The sequence below is a fragment of the Temnothorax longispinosus genome, chromosome 3 (genome assembly GCF_030848805.1).
Source record: "Temnothorax longispinosus isolate EJ_2023e chromosome 3, Tlon_JGU_v1, whole genome shotgun sequence".
In the NCBI taxonomy this organism is placed as follows: domain Eukaryota; kingdom Metazoa; phylum Arthropoda; class Insecta; order Hymenoptera; family Formicidae; genus Temnothorax; species Temnothorax longispinosus.
This window is the reverse complement of record NC_092360.1, coordinates 20,763,650-20,786,152: the sequence shown is the minus strand read 5'-3', so window position 1 is coordinate 20,786,152 and position 22,503 is coordinate 20,763,650. Positions and strand designations below refer to the sequence as shown.

Genomic DNA, 22,503 nt, shown 5'->3' with positions numbered 1-22,503 from the left:
TGTCAAACAATTTAGTCACAATAGAAGTTGCTGCTTTTGACTGCCAGTCAATAATAACTGAAACATCTTCTGCCGTTTGTATCGATTTAACGGCAACAAGTCTGAAACCATAGTAATTATTTATGATGTTCTTCATTTATTAAAATGCACTCGAAACGCCTTGCTTCGTTGTAAAATTAAATTTGCAGAAAACAAAGTAGCTAAATTTCAATACATTAGAAATGCTTTTGATGTTGAGAAAAATTTTTCCTTTAAAATTCTTTATAAATTAAAGAAACATGATCTTAATTTCAAAGACTCTTTTATTAAGATAAAGGTAAAAATTGCAGCGCGTCAGTTGAGCCATACTGTTGCTGCAGCTATTCGTGCTTATAGCGTTTCTAACACGAAGGGATTGTTTCCAGTTGAATCTATACAAACGGCAGAGTTTGCTGAATTTATAGATGATCTCTTTGATTCTTTAAATGGTTCAACAATAAATCCAGATGATGGCAAAAGGTATAGATGTTGCTTGCAAGACGACTCGCCACTTAATGTTATATAGCAAATTACTGTCAGAAATGACTAAGTGGAAATTATTTGATTTAACTAACGGAAAAGATGTCACAAATCAATATCATTTCGTGAAAGGTTGGATGATAACAATCAGATCGGTCATGTATTTGTGGCATCAATTAAAAGCTGTTGGCTTCACCTTTCTAAATATGAGGAATTTAAATCAAGATTCACTCGAAAATCTGTTTTGCCAAATTCGGCAACATGGAATTGCAAATTCTAATCCCACTTGCTATCAATAGTAAATGTTTACAATTAGGGCCTGGTCTCCGATGACCTTGACCTTGACATATGTTGTCAAGGTCACCCTCCTGAGTGACCTTCAGAAGGTTTTAGTTGGGGGTCGCTATTCGTTAAAAAGTTATTAACAAAAAAAGTTTGGAAAATATAACAGCTATTTTGAGTATTGAAAGGCATAAATGACTAATATATATGTCGAAACAGTTCACGCATACGCTTTCCACGCGAACCAAGGTTCACGCACACCCTCCCGTGCTTTCGGGGGAGGTGCGGTAGCCCCGAAATAGTTCACGCATACACTTTCCACGCGAACCGAGGTCACGCACACCCCCCCGTGCTTTCGGGGGAGGTGCGGTAGCCCCGAAATAGTTCACGCATACACTTTTCACGCGAACCGAAGTTCACGCACACCCCCCCGTGCTTTCGGGGGAGGTGCGGTAGCCCCGAAATAGTTCACGCATACACTTTCCACGCGAACCGAGGTCACGCACACCCCCCCGTGCTTTCGGGGGAGGTGCGGTAGCCCCGAAATAGTTCACGCATACACTTTCCACGCAAACCGAGGTCACGCACACCCTCCCGTGCTTTCGGGGGAGGTGCGGTAGCCCCGAAATAGTTCACGCATACATTTTCCACGCGAACCGAGGTCACGCACACCCCCCCGTGCTTTCGGGGGAGGTGCGGTAGCCCCGAAATAGTTCACGCATACACTTTTCACGCGAACCGAGGTTCACGCACACCCCCCCCCCCGTGCTTTCGGGGGAGGTGCGGTAGCCCCGAAATAATTCACGCATACACTTTCCACGCGAACCGAGGTCACGCACACCCCCCCGTGCTTTCGGGGGAGGTGCGGTAGCCCCGAAATAGTTCACGCATACACTTTCCACGCGAACCGAGGTTCACGCACACCCCCCCTGCTTTCGGGGGAGGTGCGGTAGCCCCGAAATAGTTCACGCATACACTTTCCACGCAAACCGAGGTCACGCACACCCTCCTGTGCTTTCGGGGGAGGTGCGGTAGCCCTGAAATAGTTCACGCATACACTTTCCACGCGAACCGAGGTTCACGCACACCCCCCCGTGCTTTCGGGGGAGGTGCGGTAGCCCCGAAATAGTTCACGCATACATTTTCCACGCGAACCGAAAGCAGGGGGGGTGTGCGTGAACCTCGGTTCGCGTGAAAAGTGTATGCGTGAACTATTTCGGGGCTACCGCACCTCCCCCGAAAGCACGGGGGGGTGTGCGTGACCTCGGTTCGCGTGGAAAATGTATGCGTGAACTATTTCGGGGCTACCGCACCTCCCCCGAAAGCACGGGGGGGTGTGCGTGACCTCGGTTCGCGTGGAAAATGTATGCGTGAACTGTTTCGACATATATATTAGTCATTTATGCCTTTCAATACTCAAAATAGCTGCTATATTTTCCAAACTTTTTTTGTTAATAACTTTTTAATAAGAAGCGACCCCCAACTAAAACCTTCTGAAGATCACTCAGGAGGGTGACCTTGACAACATGTGTCAAGGTCAAGGTCATCGGAGACCAGGCCCTAATTGTAAACATTTACCCTATCAATTTGTAGCTGCCTTAAAAATTGTAATATTAATAATCTCCTCTCATTCTCCCCGAAATTTCCTTTTCACTCGGAAATTTTCAGTCTCGTCAAAGCCACTAAAGAGTTTACGAGGGATAACCCTGACATCATTTTCACAAGAGCTGATAAGGGTAATTGCACGGTAGCTTTGAATGAAGGATTTTACAAACAAAGAATGACAGAGATGTTATCTGACACAACCACTTATTTAAATATTTGTAAGGATCCTATCTCAATTTTAACCCGGAAAATAAGAGAAATGCTGGTGAGATGGAAAAATTTAAAATACATTTCCGAGGTTCAATACAGACAATTGTTATGCAGTGATGGGATTCTTCCGCGAGCGTATGGATTACCAAAAATTCATAAAAATGGTTATCCTTTCCGAATCATAGTTTCTTCCATTGACAGTCCCACATACTCTTTAGCGCTCTTTTTACACAAGGTCATATCTGAAAGTGTTCCTAAACCGGACAGCCACATTGACAACAGTTTTGTACTTGCTAATAAATTAAAAGGAACCTTTGTGGATACAGATTACGTACTAGTTTCTCTGGATGTGATCTCACTTTTTACGAACATCCCCACTAACTTAGTCTTAGAAAGTATTGCTAAGAGATGGTCACACATTGCGAGAAATTGTAACATTACAAAGAAGGACTTTATCAAAGCCGTTGAACTCATTTTAGATTCAACATATTTTCGTTTCAACAATAAGATTTATAAACAGAAATTTGGTTCTCCAATGGGTTCGCCGTTCTCTCCCATCGCTGCTGACATGGTTATGGAAGATCTGAAGATCTGGGTGTTGCAACAACTCACTTTCGCTATACCTTTTTATTTTAGATACGTAGATGATATAGCTTTTGCAGTACCTTTTTATTTTCTTGACAACATTTTACAATTATTTAATGCTTACCATCCGAGACTTCAATTTACTATGGAAGTTGGTGGCGATAGACTTAATTTTTTAGACTTGACTATTATTAAGAATGAGAACATTTTAGAATTTGACTGGTTTCACAAACCTACTTTTTCAGGCAGGTATCTTAATTTTTTGTCGCAGCACCCGATCTCACAAAAAAGAGGCACGATTATGGGCATGGTTGATAGGGCCTTCTTACTTTCCCACCCAAAATATCATTGTAAGAATGTTAAGTTTATAATTGATACTCTCCTGAAGAACGACTATCCTTTGACATTTATTTTTGATACTATCAACATGAGAATTAAAGCGTTACTTAACAGACGCACTCGCAGACAGGATGAATCTCTAACCATTTGCGAGGAAGAACGGCGTAAATGGTTTACTGTCCCATACGTTGAGGGGATCTCCGATGATTTTACAAGAGTTGTCGGGGATCTTAATGTCAGATTGTCTTTCTTCAGCCTAAACAAACTTAAAAAATTTATTAAAGTACAAAAGGATGTCCTCCCAGCTCAATCGAATAAAAATGTGGTTTACAAAATTTCCTGTAGAGAATGTGATGCGTCATACGTAGGCCAAACTAAAAGGCAATTAAAAACTCGAATCTCTGAACATCGGAGCCACATTAATAGAATTACCTCGACACAATCTGTCGTCACCGAACACAGGCAGAATCTAGATCACGATTTTGACTGGGAGAATGTGGAAATCCTAGACAAAGAGAAATATTTATCCAGGAGACTAATTTCTGAAATGATTCACATAAAACTACAGGAAAATAGTATTAATTTGCAAAATGACACCGATTTTCTAAATCACGCATACATAAATATCTTAAATAAATTGTAAACCATGCCTACGATTGATGTCCTTATTGGCTGTACAATTGTTATGACGCGTCGAGCTCTCGTGCTCTCATTGGTATTTTGAATTTTATCACAATAATACTTTTATCATCGACACGGCTATCTATGTATACATTTGAATTCTGACTACGTTGCGTTAAATGTTTTTATTCCGTCCGTCGTTTTTAAAATGTCGATGCTACCGACAAGTCACTTCGATTGTTTGTTAATTCCCACGTTCTCTTTGGCCATTTGGTAGGTTAATCGCTGTCTCGGGTTGATTAGGTTTTGATTTTATACATCAGGGTCTTACAGATAAGGATCATTTGGTACAAATAACACGAGTCGACGAGCTTGCTATTTGGTTTGGAGATCGTGGGCTAACCATTGTTATCGCTGAGGATGGCTCGAAATTGAGCCGAAACGTTTGAAGTTATATCCAAGAAGATGAATAAATGAGACATTACGCAAGAAGAACCGCGTTTGACCCTTATAGCCTCTTTTCTTCCCGTTTTGTTAAATAATCTCGTTGCACTGGTCTCCAAATCTGCGAATTGTGAAAGCGATAATTGTGAAAATTTAGACAATTTTCGAAAGTTTTTAAGTAATACTTGTGACAGCGAGGGCAAAAGTGAACCATTAGAGAACACTAGTGACTGTACTCTTCCATGGGTCAATTTTGAAAATTTAAACATTGATGCCTCTCATGCTTTTTCTTACGTGTCGGGTTATCTTTTAAAAAGGCTACAACTTCCTGATAAAAATTGTTCAAAATGTAAAATTGATTTGTTTTGTACACAACAAGAACAACATCATCTGTACACGGTTTTTAAGGAATATTCAGAAAAAGATTCGTTAACGTATCCAAGTAATCAGGTGATTACGTTAATACAAAACGTACACAATAGATTATATTACTTTTGCGATGAAAATGGACATAAGTCAAACTTAGAATCAGCTTTTAAAAAATATTTTTCAATAACTACAGCAGTGATTTCTGTAGCAGTCATCGATGTGATAATATAATCGTCGAAAATAGTTTAGCGTTTTTAATACATAAGTATGTTAAAGATAAGAAAAAACCGGTACAGATAACTTCAGGCCATTACGAAAAAACCAAGCAATTTAAATCATTGTGATTTAGTTGCATTTTCTGTTTATTTGCATTTTTAGTTTCTCTTTGATGTATTTGGCTTTCGAACTCTTTAATTCTACGGTTTTTCTTTTTTCCACTTATTATAGAATCGTATATTCTGTTATGTGTTCTATTATTATTATAGACTTTATTTCGAAATCAAAATTTATTTTATGTTATCTACCCACTTTGAAATAAAAATGTATTTTATGTTACACACTTTGAAATAAAAATGTATTTTATGTTCAACTTTGAAATTAAAATGTATTTTATGTTACACACTTTGAAATAAAAATGTATTTTATGTTAGAAATTTTGAAATAAAAATGTATTTTATTTTATATACAATTAATTTGTTCTTTATTGCGCATTCCCTCATTTATTGACGAAAATAACATATTATTTATTAACATATATTATTCTATATTATTTACGGCTTATATAGGCCGTGTTCCGATATACACTGCCAGTATTGAAAATTTATAGTTTACGTATAACGTAAACGTAAGTACTTACATCAATATCAATCGCTTTCATATTACAAATTCTATATTTATAAATTACATATATATATATATATATATATATATATATATATATATATAATGTTTGTAACACTAATTTTTATATAATCTACGATACATGATTAATACAGAGGAAAAGTAAAAAAAAGTTATTTAATTTATACAATTTTATATCAATCTTTACTACTAACTATAACTGTAACACTTCAGTTTGTCAAAAATGCATAAAACATGAATCTCAATCTAAACGTTGAACGGGGGTCGAATAATTAAAAATAGAGCGACACGGCTTAAAATTACCAAGATTCACACAAATTATGCGCTATTTATCATACTATATAGGGTGCATTCGGGGAGCACGCTATTAGCACAATTATCGTCCAAAACTGTTCGAGGAGACGCTTTGTGGCGCTGTGATATACGATGATGACGTCACTGTAAAGGCAGCGTGACGTCATCACTCGCGCTATTTTCGCTATTATTTTCGAGGTGAGGCACGAAATACTATTGGCGCTTAAGCTGCGTTCGGGGAGCTTGCTATCGCTGTCGCGCTATTGGCTCCTCGAACCAAGTTCATAGCGTTTACGTATAGTGTTAATAGCGTCTCCCCCAATGCACCCTATATAATACTATGCAGTACATATACACGGTACCATAAATACCTTTCCACGTGAAAATAGTCGAATCCGAGGGTGCGTTCGGTTTGGACGCTCACCCGCTCACGCGCTGTAAGCGCTTATGAGCGTTACTCACGTCGTTCGCTTTGGCGTTGTAAGCGCTTACGGATCGACTAATGACGTCATCGTTGACGTCATAACTTCTGCTGACAAACGCTTATTTCTGCAAGGTAGGGCAGTGTGAGCGTGATATCAAGCGTAAGCGCTTACGTTCATTTCGGAACGCATTGTTAGCGAATTGCATATCAACAAACATGTCGTCGAATTATAGACGGAAAAATTGTAACGATATTCCAATTTCCAGCATTTAACGCAGTGGCTTTCCCTACATTGAATTTCTCACAAAAGGATCTGTACTTAATTTAAATATTAAGCAAGGAAAAATTATATGCCATACACAAATATAAATTAAAAATTGAATAAACGAAATATATATATATAGGCTCTCCTGAATAAATCAAATAAAGGGAAGTGAGAGAGGCAATCAGAGCCACGCGCGGTAATTAATGCGCAATCAAAATAAGGGCCGATATCACAGTCTCCGATTAACGTGATCCTCCGATTAAACTCACTCTTCGTCTCTTTCTAGAGGGACAGTTAGAAAGAGATGCAGAGTGAGTTTAATCGGAGGATCACGTTAATCGGAGACTGTGATATCGGCCCTAAGTCAATAATAAAATATATTAGTTAATACAAATTCGGACGTTTCAACACTTTTTTGTGTCATCTTCAGCGTAAAAATGAAAATAATACATGAAAATTTCAAACGATAAATTACAGTCAATCGCGATAAAATGAGTCAATCAGTAGAAAAGCGCAGTCAAATCAATAAATTAAAATTCATACGAATGTTCGGTAGTCTGTCAGGATATGCAAATGCTCCGAATCGATCGCACCTTCGACGTTTACTCCCAGGTTGGAAGACCAGACCAGGTAGAAAGGAGAGATTCGATTGTCCTTTCCAAACCGTGAATCGGAGTCGCAATATGTTAAAAAACGCAATGTATCAGTATTAAAATTAAAATTACAATCACGAATTCTTGCTTACGGACCATTACAGACCAGTAAGTCGCAGTGTTAAAATGTATCTGTCGCTCTGACATGTCGTGAGTGAGTGAATAAGCGTTGGTAGAAATCGGAAGGTTAACATAATAAAAGCGGTGTATACATTCGAGTTTAATTGTGAGGATAAAAATTCACAACGAATAACTCTAAATTTTTGATAACCCATCAATAACGTTCAAATAAGTATCCGGTAAACCTTCCGTGTCCGTCTGCAAATTCAATCCATTCCTGTATCTTTATGCACAGCATCTCGGAAATTAAGCGTTTATAAAAATACAATTCATTATTTATAAAATTTCCACATTATCCCAATCGAAATTATGATTCAATGCTAATCTATGATCTGTTATAACAGAATGATTAGATGTAGGTATTCTAATTTATATATATGGTTCTGGTGTTCCTTAATTCTTGTTTGTAATTGTCTGCTCGTTTGGCCTACATAAGATGCGTCGCAATCATTACAGGTAATTTTGTATACTACGTTACATTGTTTAGAACGTGGGAGACTATCTTTATGAGATTTTATGAAAGTTCGCATTTTGTTTAAGCTATTATACGATAATCTCACTTTTAAATCCCTTGTTATGTTCTTAAATTGTTCTGTTTAAAAAATTTAGAGTTATTTGTTGTGAATTTTTATCCCCACCATTAACTTATGTATACACCGCTTTTATTATGTTAACCTTCCGATTTCTACCAATGCTTCACTCACTCACGATATGTCAGAGCGACAGGTACATTTTAACACTGCGACTTATTGGTCTGTAATGCTCCGTAAGTAAGAATTTGTGATTGTAATTTTAATACTGATACATTGCGTTTTTTAACATATTGCGACTCCGATTCACGGTTTAGAAAACTGACAGACTACCAAACATTCGTATAAATTTTATTTTATTGATTTAACTGCGCTTTTCTACTGATTGACTCATTTTATCGCGATTGACTGTAATTTATCGTCTTAATTTATCGACTGAAATTTTCATGTATTATTTTCAGTTTTACGCTGAAGATGACACAAAAAGTGTCGAAACGTCCGAATTAGTTATTTATTATTGACTTATTTTAATTGCGCATTAATTACCGCGCGTGGCATTGCCTCTTTCACTTCCCTTTATTTGATTTAAAAATTGAAACAACAATGTGTAATAATAATATTAATAACATACCGATGTGAGTCCGGGGTGACCATTTTTCATATAGCAATAAATAATTGTTTTTTAGGTGATATTGTTTTACGTCCTAATTTTGATCTTAGTAATTTTAGGTTTTAAAATTTGTAGAATAAAATTAAATGTTGCTCGGTTTATTCGTTTATTCTAAAAAAAAGGATTTATTTTAAAAATTAAATATTTTTTCTCATCGAGTAATAATTTTAATAATGTTATTATTTGTGCAAATATAACACACAATAACCTATCGTCTGCCATTTTGACGTGCTCATAGTCGCTTACATTGCCAAAACAAACGACATTTCTTACTATTGTGTAAGCGCTCAGATACCAAATCGAACGATTGAAAACAGCGCTTATAAGCGTGAGCGCTTACAGCGCGTGAGCGTCCAAACCGAACGCACCCCGAGTCAAACAACAAAATAGCTGATGTTATTAACTATTATTTGTGTCTACAATATTTACATTTTGAAAAGATTCGCATGTTTCTCTTCAACCTTCAACGTTTCGAATATTTTCCTTGGCGTAGTCAGTACATGTCACATTTAGTAAGACATTCTCCGTGATATAGTGCGGATATAATGGCAGCTCAAATACGTCATATTAATAACATTTGGGAAGTGTGCAGTACTTTACCCAATTGCAGTGATATACAGTGCGATAATTGTGAACAAGTCTTTAAAAGGAGAGGTGAACTATATGTAGAAGCACACTTGTTCCATTTCCATGATACATTTACTACGGAAGGCAACTTTATATGGAAAGACGAAACCAATGACTCGCCATGGCGATATTTCACACACGAACGTCTCGAACAGAAGTATATTCCGAATTGCATAATTTGTGGAAAAGGTGTTCGTGTATATTATAAGAGTCATTTAGACAGCCATCTGAAGAGACATATAAAAGTGCTTGATAAAACACGAGAAGAAATCAATAGGTGTAGCGGACTATCGCAACACTTCACAGTCGACACGAAAAATTTTAAAACAAACTGCAAACATTGCAGTTAGTCTATTGACACATTTGATGGAGGAATGCACAGTGAAGAGCAATTAAAATTTCATCAGACTAGGTGTCGTAATATAAACGAGCACTCAGAATCTGATGGAGGAATTGGTTATTATAACGTAGATGCAACGGTACAACAACCTGTAACTGCAGAAAATTATGCGTCCACAAGTTTTCATAATGATAGACATGGGCGACGTTTTGAAAATCAAGAAGATCAGCAGAGGTAAATGTCACAAATATTAGTATTTTTCCTTAGTAATTAAGGCAAAACTTCTGAAGACATCCGTGCTCCAATTTAGGTCAAACTTTGTAAATAGGTTCCTTTTAGATAAATAAAAAAGACACATACTAAAAATATTTAAAAAGTTGGTTAACTTTTGAGTCGCGAAAATTTTTTTGGTATATGTCTTTTTTATCTAAAAGGAACCTATTTATGCACGAAGTTTCACCTAAATCGGAGCACGGACGTTTTCGGAAGAATAGCCGTAATTAATATATTTAATTACTATTAGGTTGGCAACTAAGTTCCCGCCGTTTTTTTAAATTTTAACATTTTGCATGTCATTAAATGTTTTTGGCATAATGTTTTAAATCATTCGAGGTTCAGAAGTGTGAAGCATGGGTTCCGCATGCTTTAAGTGACAACAACAAAAATCAACGAGCCACAATCTCCGCTGGTTTGCTTGCTCGTCACCACTCAACTCATGGACACAAGCAACAATTTCTTTACCGAATCGTTACTGGCGACGAAAAATGGTGCCTGTACATTAATATGAAGCAGCGCAAGCAATGGCTTAGCCCCGGTAAACAAGCGACACTGAGCGTGAAACAAGATCTTCATCCGCGTAAAACGATGTTGTGTGTACGGTGGGACTGGGAAGGGATTATCCATTACGAATTGCTTTAATGGAACCAAACGGTCAACGCGGAACTCTATGTACAACAAATGGAACGACTCAACACGGCTATTCAAGAGAAAAAACCTAATCGGCAGCATGGAGTTCTTCAGCCATGCGTTTGAATGGCTTACTTGGTCATATTGGCGACATGAGGGCGGGCGTTGTCGTGCAGCAAAAAAACTCCATGCTGCCGATTAGGTCTTTTCTCTTGAATGCCAAAATATTAAGTTGGCAACTAAGTTCCCGCCGTTTTTTTAAATGACATGCGGAATGTTTCTCTCTAAAAAAAGGCGTGCAAAGTCGGTACTCGAATATATCGCGTTTATTTGTTCCCTCTTTTCCGCGATGCCGATTGGTTCTCTCGCTATGCTTACTTCATGAGCAGCTGTCATTGTATATGTGTGTAATGTTAAAGCTAAATAGCGCGTGCAAAGCGCGCGTCTGTAGTGTCTAGTAACATTTAAAAAAACGGCGGGAACTTAGTTGCCAACTTAATATTTTAGTATACCATTAGAAAATAACATATTTAACATTTAGAAATAAAAAATTATATAAAATTTGAATACAATATTTAACGTATTATTTTATAAATTATTATAATTACTTGAGTTAAATAAAATTACAACTATTCTGAACAATTTTACATCAATTTCTGTTAACTCAGATATGCTGTTATTTATATATTATCTACATATTCAGTAATCGGTATAAATACTTTCATAAACGAGTAACTGCTCAGGTATTATGGAATCTAAATAGTAATTCTATAGATATTCCATTTTAAGAAATATAAATAATATAAGTCACAGTTTTGGTTTAATAATCAAATAATATACATCATGAGAGCAAAATCATTGCAATTCTAATAACATTGGTACAGTCGCCGCCAATGATTCCTTTCCTGAGATAAGGGGGAAACATAAGAATACCTCAGAAAAGGAATCATTGGCGGCGACTGTACTCTTTCAATTTTTAATTACTCTGTGTATAAATATACAAATCTAATCATAGCGGACAACAAGGATCTAGGATGCCTTATAAAATCTAACAAATGTAACACCAGCAACTGTTGTGATTTGGATAATGGAATATATCAACCAAGCGCATTTGACGAATAATTAGTAACATCGCTTTACGTTACGTAATAACAAAATGCAATCTCTTATTAATTAGACATTAACTTCTTTATAAATGTATAATTTACTAATTGTTTTAATAATTACTTATTAGTAAATCTGATATCGCCGTGTAACTGAGCTCTCTTTATATGCTCTCTTATACTCTTTATATATATATTAATATTTAAATTTATTCATGTGCTATATAACGTCGTATGTAATGTACACATTTGTATTAGAGTTATAATTTGTACACACAAAGTAGAATTGTAAAACATATCCGGATACTAAAATATAGAAATTATTCGAAATAGTTATTTTTGCTTATTGTTAGTCAACTTCTAGCGTGCAAATTATTTGAATAATTCTAGTATTAGTAATCTAATTTTATAAGCCCGATTGTATTTATAATTCTAATCAACATATAGTATTGATTCTATGCAAAATAAATTACTACAAAATTTTTATAAATAATTTTTTCGGTTATATTAAATATTATTGTAATGTAATTATTGTGCAAAGTTGACACACGGTTGAATATTTTGTTTATATTTGTTCAAAAATTGATAAATGGAAATAAACACCGTAAGATAGATATTGTAAAATGACATATTTTTGTTAATAAAGTGATAGACATTTGAGAAAGAATAACGGCTTACAAACCTGTTTGATCCACAATTAGTTGAATCAACCTAAACATTTTGGATTAACCTAAACAATCAATGACCCATGGTACCCCGTAGCTCATGGTGCTCCGGTCTTCCCTACATATGATAAAATAAATATAATTAATATTCATTTTTTTTATAAAATAAACTTGTTAGAATATATGCAACAGGAAGATAATTTCTGCCCCTTTCGGGTTTATATACATATTGAAAAAGATTTCTATGTATTGCTTTGTTGAATTATTTGTACAATATTTAATCCTGATAGAGATAATAAAGGGCTCGAGAGAAATCCCATTTTAAAGATTCCATCTTAAAATCTTATATTTGAGAGGAGGATGAGAGAAAAAAATGAAGTAAAATACTTTCTAACTAGTGAATATCGGCTGTCTTTCCCTGTCATACTTATATCAATTTATTTTTATTTTATTTATATGCAATGCATAAATACGTTGATCCAATCTCCATCGTTCAAGGGATGTGAATTACCATGAAGATACTTAATAGCTTTATATTATAAAAATGACTATTTTATTTACTACAGTTTTATTTCATATTTTCTTCTTATACCTTATGTTTCACTATTTGTCTAAATAATGATGTCAAAAATTTAATTACTTACATAATGTTCAAAACGTTAAAAGTTAGAGTCTCTTAATTAAGTTAATCATTAATCATAATTTGTATATTAAATGATAAATAAACATCTAAATATGAAATATTAGAAGCTATTTCTAAATTACTAATATCAATATTTTAACATATACTAAATTTTTAAACTAATATCGTACTTTGTATTAAAATTGTCAAATTATATTAATAGTATGTATCCTCATGGTATTCTTAATTGAGTTGCCTGAAAAGACAAGAAGTGTAAAGGATGACGTTCCTACCAGATTTAAAAGTAATATATCTGTCGTGCGAAAATCGTTCTCGCACATAATAACTCGACAAATAAATACACATGATCTTCAGGATTAAATATATATAAATATCTACTTTATTCCAGCCCATCTATCTTAAAGTAAGGAATCTATGATATTTTATATATTTGTAATTCTTATAACGTTTGATACATATATCTGTATACACATCTTATATATATCTCATACAGTTTTCACAGATCCATTACCTCGATTTATAAGACAAACGTTAACTTCTTACTCACCAATATGCAGCAACGGAGTTGTAACGCTACATCGACCTGCAACACACAAATACAAAATCCAAATTAGCGCTCGAATGACACACAATTAACATAAAAAAAAATCTAATAATTTTACATGAAGTACACGAATATGCTATTCGTCTTTTAAAGGTAAGTACCAGGAATAAGAGATTATATAATTTCCGCGGAGAAATCTTTTCCGTAAACTTTCGTACAAAGTCACAAACAAAAGTTTCTCTTTTTATTACTTATACAAATTGTTCAGGTGCACTTGTACGAATCGTTCGATTAGGCGATTTACAAATAAACGAAAGAAGAAAATTAAACAATTAATTCCAAAGTGAAGTTAACGAGCAATATGTAAATAATGATATTCACCACAGGGTTGCTCCGCCGTCGCCCGATGCCTCCCAGACCGCCGCCTCCTCTCAGGTCCCTCCATTTCGCACTAGCACAACGCAAATTCGACGTATGTACGTTCGACGCGACACTCGCGAAAGAGAAGCTAATTACGATCGCGCGTGCTAATTACCGAAGTAACGCGCGACACTTTATTATATATATTTTTTATATATATTTGAATTGTCTAAATTTCTCGCAATATACGGTACATGAAACTGCATTAAAATCAGTAAAAAGTTTAAAGTGTGACGCGAGAAATATATAAAAGAATTCTATTTGTAATTTTATATTCAAGAAATATATATTGTATTAATTATACAAATATTTAAAAAAAAAGAATTTATTTTATAATTTTACTTGCTTATTCCAATTTATTTTTTAATATATATTTTATATACATGCGTGTATTTTAATTTTCTAAATTTTTCTCGCAATATACGGTACATGAAATTATAGACAGAACTCTATTCCAAATTTCAGCGCAAAATTCTATACATATCTATACTGGAATTAAAGCAACGTTAACGAAAGATTTTGTGCGAAATATCTATCGCGGCAAAATGATAGTTAGAATTGTAATTTCCATTCCTCGATTCCCGAATATGCATGTATATAAAATATATATTAAAATATACACATATATTGGAATACGTATGTATCATAAAATTATAGATAAAACTCTTTTACATTTGTGTATTGTACAATTATTATATTTTTTAAATATAGATAAATCGCGCAAAAATATTTGCTCCGATTAAACAGCGACCATCGCCTCGATTATTGATTCGTGGAAGTTAATTAATCCAGGCTAATGATCACTATAACTGTTCGCACAGGCATACAACACTCGCATTTCGAGAGACAGCTACGCGACGTCGACCAGACACCATTGAGACAAAACGCAGAATACGGCTAGTTAAACTTGTGAAAATCAACGAAAGATTCGGCATACGTGGTTCTCTTATCGTTGATCTATTCGTTTTCGATATTTTTGAATCGGCGCGGCCGCGGCCGCGCGCGTCGTGCCGCGGCGCGCGGTGCCGCGTAGGCTGGGTAGGCCGTGACGTCACCGCGCGGGGCGCGCCGAGGCAGAGGACGTTCCGTCCCTCGCATTCTTCGCATTATCTTTCGAGCCGCCGCGCCGCGCTGAGACGAGTGCCACGGGAGAATATGCGCGATCATTCTCTCGCAATTAAACAATGCCATGCACTATCGAGCTCCTCGATGCCGTAGATGCTATGTCGTTCTTGTTTTCTGGAGCAGATATTGAGATATTCTACTTGAGATATACGGCGAAAATCGGCCCTCGAATCGCCGTCTTTCTTTCGCGATCGCTGCTCGCCTTCGACGACGTGAACTGAACAAAGGAAGAACTGTGAAAGTGTCGATAGCTTGTTAACGTGCAAGTAGTTTCCGTGTGGACTTACGCGATTTATTCAATCGAGATACATCGCGCGAATGATATCGAAGTTCAAACCGCGTCGCTGCTCTGACTCGCGTATATAGTACTGGAAAACGGCGCAGGCGCCATGATTGTTCATTGACGAAAAGTCGTGGACACGCAGCGGATCGAGCTCGCGCCGGTGATCGAGCGGGCTTGCTAGATGCTATCGCACCTTGTTCGGTGTTCTCAGCTAGCATCTCGGCGGCGCTCCGGAAGGGTCTGCTGGGACAGGAAAAACCGAGACTACCAAAGACTTGGCAAAAGCAGTCGCCAAGTAATGCGTCGTATTCAATTGCTCGGAGGAATTGGATTATATCTGCGAGCCGACTCACTAGTTAGTAAGTATATTACTTTATTTTTTCTTTCATCTTCCTCCCTAAGATTTTAAGATGAGATCTTTAAAATGGGATTTCTCTCGAGCCCTTTTATCTGTATCAGGATTAAATATTGTACAAAATAAATAATTCAACAAAGCAATACTTAGAAATCTTTTTCAATATGTATATAAACCCGAAAGAGGCAGAAATTATCTTCCTGTTGCATATATTGACTCGAAAGTAAAACCATGCGGAGTGTGCGCGGAATACAATGGCATTATTACGCGTATAATGCCAATTTTATCTCTATTTCCTTCTCCGCATGTAAACGTAAGCGCGATTGCTCCCGTTTTTCTCGCGCTAATTGACTTGTGCTTTTGCAGCCCGTAGCCGACTTTGGCACGATCCGTTGCGAGCGAATTGAGCACGTTGCAGACGAGCATTCCGCTAAATTACGAACAGAGAAAATCTAGAGTCGGATCATAAAACTGGCGAGAAGCGATAATAACAGTAAATCGCAATTTCACGCACATTCAACACTCAAAACATGTTTAATGGTTTTATAATTATTTTGTACTATTGCAATAAGGATGCTCAGTAATTACGATTTGCTATATGAATAAAGAGGAACAGCTATTTCAAAGTATGTAAAATATTAATTGTAACAATATTTTTTTTATTACTATTTTGAATATGGACTGATTTTTATATTACTATATATTTTGAATATGGACTGATTTTCAAATAAATTTATGTGAAAGTTTATTCCATGTCAATTGTTGATATTGTGATTTGCAGAAAATAGTTATTTGTGTAACAAGTGCGGGAAGTTGAGAATTGGACACGAGTGCGGAGTGGACGCACGAGCCGAAGGCGAGTGCGATCACCCGCACGAGTGTCCAATTCTCATCCCGCACGTGTTACACACCCTATTTTATATTACAAAGTGCGTGGAAAGTGGCCCATTATTGCGCGCGCGTCATCTGTGCGACGGATGGCCGATTCCATACACGAGTCAAAACAGTGCGGTAATGTTTACATTACCGCACAGTTTCGAAGAAACAGTGCGGTAATGTTACATTACCGCACTGTTTTGACTCGTGTATGGAATTGGCTATTTGTCACACAGATGGCGCGCGCGTAATGGGCCACTTTCCACGCACGTGTGATATAATAATTATTTTCTTTGCCAGCAATAATTACACTGAAAAAAATATGTTAATCCGAAAAAATATTTAGTCCGATACGTTTAAATAAACATTTTAGTTAATTAACTAAACATTGGTTGAATTAATTAATTCTTGTTTAAAAAAAATTAATTGTTTGAAACAACTAATGTTTAGTTAACTAACTAAAATGTTTAGTTGAACGTATCGAACTAAATATTTTTTTGGATTAACAATTTTTTTTTCCAGTGTAACAAAAATAATTGCTTACTTTGATTTTAATTGTGAAGATTACGATTTAATAAATATGTCCAGTGGGGTCGAACTAAACTATCATTTTTATTAGTGATTCGCTCGGATCGTTTACAGATCCGGTGGCATCGTCCGGTCTCTCGTGAAGGTTTTTAACATCGCTTTACCTATATCGTAGGACGTTTTTGCGGGTGAAAGTCGAAAATTCGCGCGGAAAGATAGAGACATGCTTGACTAAACGCTAAATTGCACTATGCGCGACACTATCTCCGAAGGCGGTGTACCATTTTAGATTAGATTTACTAGTAAATAATTACTAAAATGATTAGTAAATTACATATTCATAAAGAAGTTAATATCTAATTCGCGTAAGACCGCATTTTGTGATTACATAACATAAACGATCTTACTAATTATTCGTCAAGTGCATTTGTTTTTTGATATATTCTATTATCCAAATCAAGATTGTTGCTATTGTTGGTGTTACATGCAATATGGCTTCCAGATTTGATAAGGCGCTTAGATCCTTGTCACCAACACCTTGTTACGGCTCCATGCTCCATCGTTTTTTGATTAAATTGTATTTTATTTTATTTTTATTTTAAAAGATAAGTCTGTACTTTAAATAGCATTTGTTAGATCTTGAATTTATTTTTTCCTTCTCCCGCCATCACTTTACTTTGGTAGTGGACGTACTTTGTTTCTAAAAAAAATTACATAATTTGACGCACTCTACAGGGTGGAATAATTTGTTTTTGCAAATGACATGCTAACCATCATAAAATACGGACGTTTACTTGCAAATTAAGGAAAATAAGGTTCGTACTATTTATCTTCACAGAGTTACGGCGTGTCAAAGTTACCTATATACATTCTAGTTCAGTTACCGCCTGCATTAGCTTTACTCGATGAACACCACGGGCAGATTACTGATCGGATTTTGCTTATCGTGTGTGTATGTGTGTATGTAAGTAGAGATATGGCCGTTTGGGGTGACTATTTCAGCCATATTTTACATAAAGAAGAAAAAGCAGAAAAATACTGCAGAAGTGACAAACTGTGGGGTCTTTATCTCTGCTGACACACGCATACAGTATCAGAGTTAAACATTGACATTGAATAAGCTCCACGCGCTGGAACTCATTGTATATGCAGATACCAATAATGTTAAATGTTAACTGCTTATGTGTTATCAAATCAATATTTCCAACACAAATTAAAAAGCATCAATATTTACTATAATAATTGTTATTATAATTATTGTAATAATTAAGATAATTGTACTGACAAAAAGGCAAAAGACAATTTTAATGTATGCAAGCTTATGCTAACACTTACTGCTAAGAATTAGTAGAATTACTTCATATTGACAATTGTGTTTATCTACATTTGTTACAATGTTATAAAATGAAAAAATAGTATTTAAATATTTAAATGTTCCGTTATAATTATGTTGTATATTTTCTTATTTAAACTATTGCAAGATCTGAGAAGATAATTAGAGTGAGAAAATCAGTAACAAATTAATTGATGATTACTTGCAGCAAATTTAATAACGATCTTTGATACACAATTTCGTATTTATTTCGTACATTTACTTTACAATATCGTACAAATTATGTTGTACATCACTTATTAATCGCCATAATTTTTCAAAATTATTAGTTTGTTAATTGCATGTATAGAATGTACATATGAATAAATTAATTTTATGTAACACGTGCATGGAAAGTGGCCCATTACGCACGCGACGCGTGCGTGATAGGCCACTTTCCACGCACTTGCAACATCAAATAGGGTATGCAAGCCGTGCGTGAAGATGAAAATTCCCGGGTGCGGTTACCGCACTCGCCTTCGGTTCGTGCGTCAACTCCGCAACCGTGAATTTTCATCTTCCAGTACTTGTTGCACAAATAACTATTATAAATTTTATGATTAATATTAGCAGATTTAATTCTGAGTTCAAATACAACGGAGAATTTCGCATAAACGTTTGTAATACCTTTTCTCAAAATCATGAGGTATTAATTATAAAGAGCGATTGCTAATATTAGAATAGACTCGTACATTAATATTTTTAATTATTTATAAAGTATTATTTGCTTAGAACGATTGATTCTTCATCAATACAAAAAGTAAAAGTAATAGATAACAGGGCTAAAAAGAATATGTAGGTATATTATATATTATAATCAATTAATATAATCCTTGACTAATTGTGGATCAAACAGGTTTGTAAGCCGTTATTTTTTCTCAAATGTCTATCACTTTATTAACAAAAATGTGTCATTTTACGTTATCTATAATCTTACGGTGTTTATTTCCATTTATCAATTTTTGAACAAATATAAACAAAATATTTAACCGTGTGTCAACTTTGCACAATAATTACATTACAATAATATTTAATATAACCGGAAAAATTATTATTTATAAAAATTTTATAGTAATTTATTTTGCATAGAATCAATACTATACGTTGATTAAAATTATAAATACAATCGGGATTATAAAATTAGATTACTAATACTAGAATTATTCAAACAATTTGTACGCTAGAAATTTGACTAGCAATAAGCAAAAATAACTATAAGTAACATTTATTTCGCCAGTCAATAATTGACACAATTGAGAATTTAATCGACTATACTGGCAATTATTATAATCGTGGTAACTAGTATAGCCAGTATAGCCAGTATATAGCCAGTATAGCCAATTAAATTCTCAATTGTGCAAAAACTATTTCGAATAATTTCTATATTTTAGTATCCGGATATGTTTTACAATTCTACTTTGTGTGTACAAATTATAACTCTAATACAACTGTGCATTACATACGACGTTATACAGCACATGAATAAATTTACATATTAATATAAAGACTATAAGAGAGCATATAATGAGAGTTTATAGTTACACGGCGATATCAGATTTACTAGTAAGTAATTATTAAAACGATTAGTAAATTATACATTTATAAAGAAGTTAATGTCTAATTAATAAAAGATCGCATTTTGTTGTTACATAACGTAAAGCGATCTTACTAATTATTCGTCAAATGCGCTTGTTTGATATATTCTATTATCCAAATCACAACAGTTGCTGGTGTTATGTGTTATAGGTATGGCCTCCAGATTTCTTTAAGCATCCTAGATCCTTGTTGTCGGCTATGATTAGGTCTGTATTAAAAATCAAAAGAGTACGAATGTCATTAGAAGTACAATGATATTGCTCTCATGTATATTATTTGATTATTAAACTAAAACTGTGACTTATATTATTTATCTTTCTTAAAATGGAATATTTATAAAATTATTATTTAGATTCCATAATACTTGCGCAGTTACTCGTTTATGAAAATATTTATACCAATTACTGAATATGTAAATAATATATAAATAACAGCATATCTGAGTTAACAGAAGTTGATGTAAAATTGATTAGAATAGTTATAATTTTATTTAACTCAAGTAATTATAATAATTTATAAAATAATACGTTAAATATTGTATTCAAATTTTATATAATTTTTTATTTCTAAATGTTAAATATGTTATTTTCTAATGTTAGTTATACTAAAATATGTAATAAAATATATCAATTACGGCTATTCTTCAGAAAACGTCCGTGCTCCGATTTAGGTGAAACTTCGTGAATAGGTTCCTTTTAGATAAAAAAGACATATACCAAAAGAATTTTTCGCGACTCAAAAGTTAAGCAACTTTTTAAATATTTTTGGTATATGTTTTTTTTATTTATCTAAAAGGAACTTATTTACAAAGTTTGACCGAAATTGGAGCACGGATGTCTTCGGAAGTTTTGCCTTAATTACTAAGGAAAAATACTAATATTTGTGACATTTACCTCTGCCGATCTTCTTGATTTTCAGGACGTCGCTCATGTCTATCATTATGAAAACTTGTGGACGCATAATTTCCTGCAGTTACAGGTTGTTGTATCGTTGCATTTACGTTAGAATGACCAGTTTTTCCATCAGATTCAGAGTGCTTGTTTATATTACGACACTTAGCCCGATGAAATTTTAAATGCTCTTCACATTGCATTTTTCCATCAAATGTGTCAACAGACCAACTGCAATGTTTGCAGTTTGTTTTAAAATGTTCCGTGTCGACTGTGAACTGTTGCGATAGACCGCTACATTTATTAATTTTTTCTCGTATTTTATCCATCATTTTTATATATCTATTCAGATGCCTCTCTAAATGGTTCTTATAATATACACGAACAGCTTCTCCACAAATTATGCAATTCGGAATATACTTCTGATCGTGTGTGAAATATCGCCATGGCGAGCAGTTTCGTATTTCGTCTTTCCATATAAAGTTGCCTTCCGTGGTAAATATATTATGCATATGGAACAAGTGTGCTTCTATAGATACTGCACTTACTTTAAGAAGTTTCGGACAATAATAGCAATATATACCTTTTTTGGGGGGTAATTTATCGCAAACCTCCCAAATATTTTTAATATAAAGTATTTGAGCTGCCATTATATCCGCACTATGTCACGGAGAATGTCTAACTAAATGTGCCATGTACTGACTACGCCAAGGAAAATATTCGAAACAACCGTTTGATGAAGGTTGAAGAGAAACATGCAAATCTTTCTTAAATGTAAATATTGTAGACACAAATAATAGTTAACAACATCAGATGGCTTCATCGGGTGTTTTGGTAACAGCGCACTAGCGTTTGAAGTAGTGGGAGTGAAAAGTATTGCTCTGATTGGTCGCCGCGTGTATATATAGTGCGTGCTGCTGTTCACGTCGTTCACGACCGTAGCAGTCTTAAGCAGACGAAAAATCAAGCAATTTATGCTTCAATAATTAATTTTTCCACGAAATGTGCGGTAACCTTCCCTTTTCTTTCGCTCATTTATTTGTAAATTATCAAGTTACATGTGCATATTTTTTTTCTTATCATTTGCATTTTTTTTTGCACTTATTTCATTCTAAAGGTATGCAATATGTCATTTCTGTTAAAAATACAGCCAGTTTCATGAAATTTTAATATGTTGTTCTGGAATGCAAAATAGAGTTATGTGAATTTTTTGGGAATTTTTCACCGTCCCGTTTTGAAAAAAATCTACTCCAAAAATTGTACTTTTTAAATTTTTGGAGTAGATTTTTTTCAAAACGGGACGGTGAAAAATTCCCAAACAAATTCACATTATTCTATTTTGTATTCTAGAACAACATATTAAAATGTCATGAAACTGCATGGCTGCATTTTTTTTGTAGCCACTGAACCTTCTTAATAACATCAGCTATTTTGTTGTTTGACTCGGACGCGGCTATGTT

General features: G+C 34.7%; 1 pseudogene; it reads left to right on the top strand.

The window, feature by feature from the left end:
* Positions 1-61: 61 nt before the first annotated feature.
* On the top strand, positions 62-1,686 carry LOC139809387 (uncharacterized; annotated as a pseudogene).
* Positions 1,687-22,503: the final 20,817 nt, after the last annotated feature.